Source organism: Canis lupus, chromosome 27, assembly GCF_003254725.2.
Source record: "Canis lupus dingo isolate Sandy chromosome 27, ASM325472v2, whole genome shotgun sequence".
Classification (NCBI taxonomy): domain Eukaryota; kingdom Metazoa; phylum Chordata; class Mammalia; order Carnivora; family Canidae; genus Canis; species Canis lupus.
This window is the reverse complement of record NC_064269.1, coordinates 20,324,809-20,336,417: the sequence shown is the minus strand read 5'-3', so window position 1 is coordinate 20,336,417 and position 11,609 is coordinate 20,324,809. Positions and strand designations below refer to the sequence as shown.

General features: G+C 39.2%; 1 protein-coding gene and 1 long non-coding RNA gene across 8 annotated transcripts in view; one reads left to right on the top strand and one right to left on the bottom strand.

Annotated features, from left to right (window-relative positions):
* Nucleotides 1-9,840: 9,840 nt before the first annotated feature.
* SMCO2 (single-pass membrane protein with coiled-coil domains 2) overlaps nt 9,841-11,609 on the top strand; it is a 44,338-nt gene continuing 42,569 nt past the window's right edge. For 3 of the 7 annotated variants that reach the window (XM_025455468.3, XM_025455472.2, XM_025455470.3), the window contains exon 1: nt 9,841-10,242. The gene's annotated coding sequence lies outside the window, so the exon portion shown is untranslated. The remainder of the gene's footprint in view (nt 10,243-11,609) is intronic. The other 4 variants (XM_025455471.3, XM_025455467.3, XM_025455465.3 and 1 more) reach the window with 2 other exon arrangements.
* LOC125753819 (uncharacterized) overlaps nt 11,066-11,609 on the bottom strand; it is a 49,466-nt gene continuing 48,922 nt past the window's right edge. The window contains exon 3 of the long non-coding RNA XR_007406422.1: nt 11,066-11,501. This is a non-coding gene — a long non-coding RNA (uncharacterized LOC125753819). The remainder of the gene's footprint in view (nt 11,502-11,609) is intronic.

The following is an 11,609-nucleotide window of genomic DNA, read 5'->3' as shown; positions in this document are numbered from 1 at the left end:
TTGGCTCAGGTTGTGATTCCTGGGATCGAGTCCTGCATCAGGCGCCCCACAGGGAGCCTGCTTCTCCCTCTGCCTGTATCTCTGCCTCTCTCTTTGTGTCTCTCATGAATAGAAAAAAAACTTTTTAAAAAATTAAAAAATAAAATAAACTTTATGTTTTAGAGTAGTTTTTAGGTTCAGAGCAAATTTGAGTGGAGGGACAGAGATTTATCATATGGCCCCATGCCCCCACATATGCAGAGACTCTCTCGTTATCAATATTCTCCAGACCACCAAGCTGCATGGCCTTCTCATTTCCTAATTCTCTTAATCCCTACTGTTGAATTTTCACATGATATCCATGGATTATATTCAAAACACATAGAAAATATTTAAAAGCCAGCAGGCATGGACCAACTAATTAGAATGACCAGCCAGTCAGACAACAGCTGGGTTCTGGAGGCCCCAGACTATACCAGGCATGAACTTTAATTTAATGTTTAAACAGCAGGGGATTGTAGAGCAGGATCTTGTAAGCGACAGTACTTGAAGGGAGGGCTTCAAATAGCTCTATTTATCAGCCCAAAAAGATTTTCAATATTTTAAGACTCCATATTGTTAAATAGATGCTAATTTTCTCAATATCAGAATATTTATTAAAATTACAAATAGAACAGCTATAAGCATCTTTGCACAGAAATATCATTGCTCAGATCTCTAGTTACTCCTACATGGACATTTACTGGGTCAAAACATTCGATACATTCTTAGGCCCTTTAGGATATAATCCTAAATTGTTTTTCAGAAGTTAACACAATTTATACTTTTACCAAGCTTAGTATCTTTTTTTTTTTTTTTTAACTAATTTTACCATTAAAACCTGTGTGCTGTGGGATAGGTTTTTGGCTTCTTAGTTCCTTTCAATTCAGTATATCCAGTTATAGATATTTATAACTATTTATAGATATTTACCATGCAGCTTGGTGGTCTGGAGAATATTGATAATGAGGGAGCCTCTGCATATGTGGGGGCACGGGGCCATATGATAATAGAAAAATAGTCTTGTATGTGCAAAAAGAGGAGCATATAGGGACATTCACTGTAGTGTTGCTCACAGCAAGAGCAGCAACTCAACTTTGTTCTTTCTCAAGATTGCTTTGGCTATTCAGAGTTTTTTGTGGTTCCATACAAATTTTAGTATTACTACTCCTAGATATCTGAAAAATATTGTTGATACTTAAGTAGGAATTGCATTAAATGTGTAGATTGCTCTGGGTATATGGACAGCCTAACAATATTTGTTCTCCTAATCCAAGACCGTGGATTATCTTTCTTTTTGTTTTGTGTCATCTTCAATTTCACTCATCAGTGTTTCATATTTTTCAGAGTACAAGCTTTTTACTTCCTTGACTAAGTTTATTCCTAGGTATTTTAATTTTTTTGGTACAATTGTAATGGGGCTATTTCCTTCATTTCTCTTTCTGCTACCTCATTATTAGTATAAAGAAATACAACAGATTTCTGTATGTTAATTTTGAATCCTGTGACTTTACTGGTTTATTTATCAGTTCTGTAGTTTTTTGGTGAGTTGTTTGCATTTTCTCTATATAATGTCACATCACCGCAAATAGTGAGAGTTTTACTTCTTCCTTACTGATCTTGATGCCTTTAATTCCTTCTTCTTATCTGATTACTGTGGTTAGACTTCCAGTACCATACTAAATAAAAGTGGTGAGAGTGGACCTTTTTTCTTTTTCCTGATCTTAGGAGAAAAGCAATCAGTTTTTCACTATTTATTATGATCTTAGCTGTGGAGTTTTCATAGATGGACTTTATTATATTGAGGTATGTTCCCTCTGAACCTACTTTGTTGTGCATTTTTATCATGAATGGATATTATACTTTTGTCAAGTGCTTCTTCTGCATCTATTGAAATGATAGTTTTTATTCTTTCTCTTGTTGATGTAATGTATCACATTGATTGATTGATTGATTTGCAAATATTGAACCACCCTTCAATCCTGGAATAAATCCCACTTGATTGTGATGAATGATTTTTAAAAACATATTGTTGAATTCAGTTTGCTAAAATTTTGTTACAAATTTTCTCATCTATGTTCATGAGAGAAATTGGCCTGTACTTCTCTATTGTAGTGTCTTTATCTTGTTTTGTTATCAGTGTAACGCTGGCCTCATAAAATGAATTTGGAAGCTTTTCTTCCTCTTCTATGTTTTGGAATAGTTTGAGAAGAATCAGTATTAACTCTTCATCAAATGTTTGGTAGAATTCACCTGTGAAGCCATCTAGTCCTTGACTTGTTTGTTGGGAGTTTTATGATTATGGATTCAATTTCATTGCTAGTAATAGGTCTGTTCAAGTGTTCTATTTTTTACCTGATTCAGTTTTGGAAGGTTATGTGTTTCTCAAAATTTAACCATTTCTCCTAGGTTGTTCAATTTGCCAGCATATAATTTGTCTTAATGTTCTTTTAAAAACAAATTAAATATTCAAGAATAGAAAGAATGAATGCTTAAAATACTCTATGGAAATCGATGGTATGAAATATTACATAATGATTTAAAAATGAGGATGACATACAAGACTAACTTAAAAGGTTCTGAGACATATTGCAAAAAGAAAAGCATGTATGTAACATAATATACAGTATGAGCACAGTAGTATTATATAAAAAGGCATTTGAATACAAGGGTGCCTGGGTGGCTCAGTCAATTAAGCATCTGACTCTGGATCTCAAGGTCATGAGTTCAAGCTCCATGTTTGGCTCTACACTGGGCAGGAAGCCTACTTAAAAAAAAAAAAGCATTTGAATATGTAAAGTAATGTATATATGAGTACATGAGTATCTGGGAAGAATATGCATCAAAATATTGATGTCTCTAAGGAGAGAAGTAGTATTATAAGGCAAACTTTCTCATTTTTTGGGTTGTATGTTTTTATAGTGTTCTAATTCTTTTTAACACTTATTTATTTGAGAGAGGAAAAAGGGAGGAGGGGAAGGAGGAAGGAATATCAAGCAGACTCCACACTGAGCACAGAACAGATACAGCACTTAATTCCATGACCTTGAGATCATGACCTGAGCCAAAACTAAGTTGGGACCTAACCAGCTGTGTCACCCAGATGCCCCAGGGTTTTAATTCTTATAATGACAAACTTTTCTTGTGTGATTTTTAACAATATTCTTTATTTTTTAACAATATTCTTTAAAGTATAAAATGAAGAGAATGAAGTCAGTTGCCTTAGTTTTGTTTTTTGTTTTTTTTTTTTCCTCTATCAGAAGAATCCTTTCCCCCAAAAACTTTTAAGTAAAATACTGATATTATTAAATCTAAAATCAGTGCTGGTCTTATTACAAGCTGGCTGCAAGGGCCTGAGATCTGTGCACTCAGATGAGCCCCACACTTGATTTCATGCTCTGCTGTTACTGTTTTGAAATTCCTAATAATTTTTAATAAGGGGCCCCATTCTTTCACTTGACATAGGGCCCTATAAATAATGTAGTCAGGCATGACCATAGATTATAAACATTCTCTGAGTTTCAAGAATGTTTTGTGAGCTTTCAAAGTATCAGAACCACTGTCTAGCCAACCAGGGAGAAGAGGCTTAAACGTAAACCTCCTAAGAGTATTCTTTTTTTTTTTTTTTTTAACTAGGCTCCACCAGCATGAAGTCCAACTCAGGGCTTGAACTCATGACCGTAGATCAAGACCAAGCTGAGATTGAGTCAGACACTTAACCGGCTGAGCCACTCAGGTGCTCCTCCTAAGGGAGCAGCTCTAAGGATCTAGGACCAAAATCATAGCTTTTTCTTTTTTTAAAGATTTATTTATTTATTTGGGGGAGGAAGAGGAGCAGAGGGAGAGGCAGAGAGAGGGAATCTCAAGCAGACTCCACACTGAGCATGGAGCCCACCCCAGGGCTCGATCTCACAACCCTGAGATTATGACCTGTGCCAAAATCAAGAGTCTGACACCTAACCAACTGAGCCACTCAAGTGCTCTGAAATCATAGCTTTAAATGACTGAAGATTTCAGGTAATATATGGGCTCAGGTGTGTGGTCAAAGGCATGCCAGTGCTAGATACATCTATACCAATTTCATTGTGCTGCCCTTCTTTCCAAATGTCTTCGTGATTTCTGTAGAAATTCCCTAAAATTAGAAGTAAAGCAAAAATCTGCCTATGATATAATAAATGGAAACTCTTTAACTAGAACTGTTGGTTAAAGGTGAAATATAATACTTTCATATTATCTCCTCTTGGAGGAGATAAGATGGCTGATATCTCAGGTAGAGGAAGACTAAGAGAAAATCTGCATTCTATTGTAGATTTCTTTTTCCCCATTAGCAGAAAAATTAAATTTCCTTCTTATGGCTTACTTTCCTGGGCTTCCAAAATGATTCCATTTTTTCATTCTATGTCACTTGAATGTGTTAAATGTTTGAGAAAAGATTTTGTGTGCAGAAAAGATGAATTGCATCTGTCATGCAAAAGGAAATGAAATGAGTCTCACAGGGCTTGTCTTGGAAAACCCATGCCAGTGCCCAGAAACCACTGCTTCATTTCTAACATCTTGCTTAGAAACCCTGTATTCCTTTCTAAAATGCTGCCTGAAATTGCCATGTTCCTATAGCATAACTTTGGCCATGGCAAGTCCTTTCACAGGAATCCTTGCTAACTCCCCATTGCCGGCAGGCTTTTCTGCCTTCCTTTCTTTCCTTCTCTCTGAAATCTGCACTGTACAGAAAAGCACAAAAATTCCCACTACTCCAAAATAGCCACTTTTACCCTTTGGATGAAAATCCTGCAAATTATTTCTCTATGAAAAGAAAAAATATCAGGGTACCTGGGTGGCTCAGTTGTTGAGCATCTGCCTTTGGTTCAGGTCGTGATCCCATGGTCCTGGGATTGAGTCCTGCATCAGGCTTCTTCAGGGAGTCTGCTTCTCCCTCTGCCTGTGTCTCTGCCTCTATCTCTCTCTGTGTCTCTCATGAATAAATAAATAAAATCCTTAAAAAAAATGTGTCTTTCATCATTGCCTTCTTTTCTGTTTAATTGTTAATTTAACACCAATTAAATACATTTGAATAAAATACAATGAAATTTGTCAGGAGAACTATGTCCTCATCAAATTCTGTTTAAGCTCAAAATCCTTTTTTTTTTTTTTTTTTTTTTATTGGTGTTCAATTTACTAACATACAGAATAACACCCAGTGCCCGTCACCCATTCACTCCCACCCCCTGCCCTCCTCCCCTTCTACCACCCCTAGTTCGTTTCCCAGAGTTAGCAGTCTTTATGTTCTGTCTCCCTTTCTGATATTTCCCACACATTTCTTCTCCCTTCCCTTATTTTCCCTTTCACTATTATTTATATTCCCCAAATGAATGAGAACATATAATGTTTGTCCTTCTCCAATTGACTTACTTCACTCATAAGCTCAAAATCCTTATGTTGGCATGCCAACGTATTTATGACAGGTCCCAGTCACCAGAAACCTCTCTTCCCTATTCTTCATTGATCTGTGTGATTCAGCCACACTTATTATGTGAACCTCTTTAAAAGTATTTGAAAAGCTACCCCACCCCTAGGTAGGCATCCTTCCAATAATCCCTCTGCTCTGAAATGCTACAGCAATCCTATAAATGCCACTCAACTCTTGCCTTTCAACATATACTAACTGTTACTGTTTTTGATCTTTTCCTAAGTAAAGACTGTCTTGTACATCCTTTCTTGCCCCGCCTTATTTAGCACAGTGTCCTAGATTCAATAAGCAGCTGATAAATATTTGATAGTAGAGATGAGGATGCTGTTACCACCATATAGGAGGACTTCACACTGATGTTTTATTCCTAAATATCTGGGAAGCTTAAGGCACTACTTTACCTAACCTTTCCCATTATGTCTGTTCTCTACCACTGCCTCTAGCTCCAAGTCCGACATCACTCTTGTTTAGGATCTAATAAGAGAGTTTGGGCTTCTAAGACCTTTCCCGAGTATCACAGGACACAGGACAGCTTTTCTCCCTTTCTCTCTTTCTTTCAACTTTTTCTTTCTTACAAACAGTGAGAATCATTTTATTAAAGGGCTGGAAGCCAGGGGCTTTCCAGATGTGAGATGAATAATGCTTTTCTTATCTTGGCATCAAGACCCTCACCACCTGAGGTTTTACATGTTTTTTCCTCCCAGCTGTCGCTTCTCTTTTTCTGTGCCCGCTGTGTGTCCATTTGACTGGACCAAATGCTTTATACACAATTATCCCACTTCCTCCTCACCATAAGCCTGGGAGGTAGACATTCCCCTATTTTGTTCCTGAGGAAAGGGAAGCACAGAGATACTAAGTAACTTGCAGATATTTCCCTGTCCTGGTAAACTTTAAAAATATCTGCACATTTGAAGCAGATTATTTGATGGAACTAGTGGCTTTGTCACAATGTTAGTGAATCAAAATATTACAAACCTCTCCATGGAAAGATACTCATTAAAGAGTTCTGATTAATAAACACATATTTACTCCTTTCTGTGTTTAATTGCTGAAATCTCTGGGCCCTCAACGAGGCCTTTTGCCAATATATTCACAGTGTAGGGCTTTTAAAGGGATCTAATGCCCCCTCCCTTTTTAAAAAGATTTTATTTATTTATTTATTTATTTATTTATTTATTTATTTATTTATATTTATTTATATACTTATTTGAGAGAGAGACAGAGAGAGCATGAGCAGGGAGAGGGACAAGCAGACTCCCTACTGAGCATGGAGCCTGACATGGGGCTTGACATAGGACTCCATCCCAGGACCCTGAAATCATGACCTGAGCAAAAGTCAGACAGTTTAACGAAGTCCCCCAGGCCCTCTAATGCACTTCTTGACCTAGGTGCCACATCTCAAGACTGGCTGGGCTGGAGGTGGTCTGTGATGAGCAGGGAGGTTCAACAGGGATCAGAATCAGAACCTGTTTAGTGAGACAGATGCTGAGGAATTAGATTAAGCTTCAGGCCTCTGGTGAAGTCTTTTTGAGCATTTAGAGATTATGACACTGGGTGAGAAATAGTTCAAGAAAGCTGCGCAGTTGTGATATCCAAGATGCAACAATGGGGATGCCCTATGACTGTGGTTGCTACTGCTTAAAAGACCTTCCTGCATGCCTGGAACTTCATTTACATTATCTATCATCTTTAAAAAGGATTTCCCATGAAACACAGTGCTTTGAGCATGGAAAACCCTCTGGGACCAAATCAGTATGAGAAACAAAGTATACCATTTCCACTCCACCAAAGAAATTGGATTTTTAAGGTAAATGCAAAAATAAGCAAAAAAAAAAAAAAATGTAATCAAGAAGCCATATTGAAAACAATTAGGATAAGAATATGTAAACAAACAATAGAAATAGCAACTATAGGGCAGCCCATGTGGCTCAGCGGTTTAGCTCCGCCTTCAGCCGAGGGCCTGGTCCTGGAGACTCAGGATCGACTCTCACATCAGGCTCCCTGCATGGAGCCTGCTTCTCCCTCTGCCTGTGTCTCCATGCCTCTGTGTGTGTGTGTGTGTGTGTGTGTGTGTGTGTGTGTCTCATGAATAAATAAATAAAATATTTTTAAAAAAAGATATGGCAACTATAGACATCAAAATTTTAAAAAAATTTTTGTTAAAACAAGAGAGCTAGGATGGTAGTTCAAATACACAGGTAAAGGACTTTCTACAAGAGGGGAAGCATGACAAGGTTTTCACACGGAGGCAAAGCAATACTGCAGAGTCAGAGCTTGAAGATATGTGTTTTCTTAAAGAAATTGTGAGCTCCTTAGTGGAATGCCAGAAATGGAGCTCAAAAAATAGTGTCTGAAATGACAAGAGAATTAAATGTTAATGGAAGATAATCCTCAAGAAGGAACAAAGGTCTGGATCGAGGACACCTGAGGAAGAACAGTGGTGGAGTACTTTTTCTGAGCTATGAGGGGTGGGGAGAGGATGAGGAAAACATAAGGATGTTCTGAATAGAGAAGAAGCTACACAAAGAGGCTGTTGGGCAATGCAGAGCACTCATCAGGTGGCCTCCATCAATATAATAATGGGAGAGGCTGGGTCACTGCTCACAAAGGAAGCTGGCTGCATTTTGGGAGTGGGACAGAGGGGAAAAGGAACCAAGCAAGACAGGAAACAGATGTTGGCCCCATATGTTTGGGAGGCAATAGGAGATGTGCAAACTTTTGCTGAGTAACAGTGAGAATACAATGTGAAGAATAGTCATATGCAGTGGTGCTTAAGGGCACCTGGAGCCAAACTAACCAGGTTTGGTTTGAATCCCAGATCCCTCCCTTTTTGAAAGTAGTAAGAATTCGATTAGGTTATATATGTAAAACACTTAGAAGAGTGACTGGTACATGAGTAAGTACCGAGTGTTATCTATTATTGTTGTTGTTATTAAATTGTGGTGGAACCACTAATAAGAATCTTGTGATTTTTTTTTTAATGTCTCTTTAAAAAAAAAAAATTTAATTCTTTGAGAGAGAGAGAGCATGAGCTGGTGGGAGGAGCAGAGGGAGAAGTGAACTCCCTGAAGAGCAGGGAGCCCGATGCAGGACTCAATCTCAGGACTCTGGGATCAGGACCCAAGTTGAAGGCAGATGCTTAACCAACTGAGCCACCCAGGTGCCCCATGATTTTTCTTCAAGAAGCATAGTGTTATGTGGGACAAAGGTATGAGCATAGTCATGATATGAGGCAGGAACCCAAGACTGAAGTTTGGCCCAGCAGGTACTATGGGAGGTCACAAGGTAATGGGGTCTGGGTTTCTATTAGAAAGAACACATAGGAAAGCCCAGAAGGAGAAAGGTGAGACATCTGACTTTGAGCTTTTTAACTGATGAGATGCTCAGGGTGATGACAAGACCTAAAATACTGACATAGAAAACATGGCTACCATATATGCATTCATTTCATTTCTTTTACAAAAATTTTTGGAGTGCCTAGTGCCAGCTTCTCACCTAATGCTGGGATACAGAAGTCAACAACACACAGCCATCACTGTTTTCATAGAGCCTACACTCTAGCCAGAACACTAGCAATCATCTAGTAATACCCTAAACTCCTTTCTCAAATTATTGCCTTAATTTTCTTGACAAACCAAGTAGGCAGATATTCTCAAGCATGTTTTTCAGACAGAGAAATTAAATTCTGCCATAAACCAAATAGCTAATAAATGGCAAAGGCAGGTTTGAAACACTGACCTAATTCTAAAGGTCATGCTTCTAAAGGTCGTTCTGATTTCACCACCATGCTGCCAAATAATTTGGATAGTCATAAAGGAAAGCTTTAAGAGTTGGCAGCTTAGGATCCCTGAAGTCAGAATGCTAGCCCCCTCCCATGGGCGCCGAGTTCCCCCAAAAATGAAGGAAGGAGATGAGGAAAATGTGAACTTGGCACTGAAGTCTTGGAAGCAGTGAGTGGGTGGTAGAGAATAAGAGGAAGTATGGATTTCAAAAGTGTATAGATAGATGACAGAGCCATAAAGTAAGAGTAGCCCTGGTTTACCAGATTGACTTCTTTCTCATTCCTGCTAAGTAGGGGGGAAATGGGAGAAGTCATGTCCTCTGTTGTAGAAGGTCTTGGATGCCTTGTTCAAACAAGGAGGTTAAAGGAGCGAGCATGCCAGGAGCAGCTGAAGTTAGAAGGGCATCCCTGAGCATCGTGTCAGTAGACAGATGGACAGAGGGCTGGACTTAGTTTTTAAAGAGTTGGCAGGAGAAGCAAGGAAGCTGGGAGACAAGGTGGAGACGTAATTTTAAAAAACCAAAGAGCGCTGCACACCTGGAACCTTGTGAGAGGGGGTTGAAGCTTGCATGTGCCACATTCCATGTGGAATGTCAGCGAGGGCAAGTCCAACTGCAAACTCACCTGCTTAAGTGTGTACCACTCATAAATGGCCTCTTCTTTGCCTTTGGTGCTGGGGAAAGGCTGATCTGGCATCACCAGAACTTTCCAGGGAAACTTAACTGTCACTAGTCTACCCCACTGAATTGAGAGGTTAGTTGTGATTGCTGAACCGAGAGGAACAAGGATATATCACCAGGCATATACTATTTCACAGCTGTACCATCTCATTACAACCTGACCAGGAAACTACGGTGACGTCAAATCGGTGATTATTAGAACCATGCTTTAAAATTTCTGGGATCCCAAATTGTCTGACTAGCAGGTACTGAAGAGGGTAATCTGAGTGGTCAGGCCTGGAGAAAATCTTCCATAAAATGTAAGTTAAAGATTTCATCAGCTGTCCTTTGAAATAGTTGACCTGTTCCTTTAAAAATGCTTGCCCAAATGTGTGATTTTATTTATCCTTGTAAAGATTTATTGGGGATCCCTGGGTGGCTCAGCGGTTTAGCCCCACCTTTGCCTGGGGCGCGATCCTGGAGTCCCAGGATCGAGTCCCACATCGGGCTCCCTGCATGGAGCCTGCTTCTCCCTCTGCCTGTGTCTCTGCCTCTCTCTGTGTGTGTCTCTTATTAATAAATAAATAAAATCTTAAAAAATATATATTTATTTGAGAGAGAGAGATTGAGTGTGGCGTGGGTAAAGAGGCAGGGGGCAGAGAGAAAGAGAGTCTCAAGCAGGTAGCCACCAGCTACACATGGTTATTTGAATTTAAATTTATTTAGGTTAAATTCCTCAGTTGCTCTAGCTACATCTTAAGTGCTCAATAGACACAGGTGACTGGTGCCTGTTGTACTGAATAGTGTAGAAAAGATTTCCAACATCACAGAAGTTTTATTGGGGAGCCCTGGTCTAGAACATCTTTTGGAATAAGAGAGAAATCCCTTATAGGTAGTGGTGAGGACATGGAAATTTTTAGTTTTGCTAGTTAACCAACTGTATGACTCTAAGGCAATCATGCCATCTCCCAGAGCTTCAAACAATACACACATAAAACAGGAACAATACCTTCCTCATTGTGTTGTTCTGGTAACTGAATAAGATAACATGTGAAAAGCGCTTGTAATCTATTAGGAGCTGCACAGACATAAGCCATCAGTAGGATTCTGTTATTTGAAATAAGAGATGGATTCAGAAACAGATTTTCTTTTTCTTTTTTAAGATTTTATTTATGTATTCATGAGAGACACACAGAGAGAGGCAGAGACATAGGCAGAGGGAGAAGCAGGCTCCCTGCATGGGGAGCCTAATGCGGGACTCGATCCCAGGACCCCAGGATCACACCCTAAGCTGAAGGCAGACGCTTAACCTGAGCCACCCAGGTGCCCCAGAAACAGATTTTTTTTAAATCACCCAGTGGAAGTTATTATGTTGTCAGAGAATTACCAAAATAAGGAAATATTATTTGCACAGTATTCTAATTTTTGGACAGGAAAGAGACATGACACCAGGCAGATTTCATGGCCATTCATCTTTCAGAGCTTGGAATTGCCTTAGCAATGCTTAACATCTTCAGGAAACAGATGAAACTGTCCAGATAGGCGCTGTGATGAAATTGGGCGGGTCACAGTGTCCCTCCTGAAAGAGATCAACGTTTTATTCTTCGTGGTCACACTCAAAGAAGGATGGAGCTAACTCACATCAAAGGTTCTAGTGTTTCCCTTTGCTTCTGCTTCACAGGGGTCC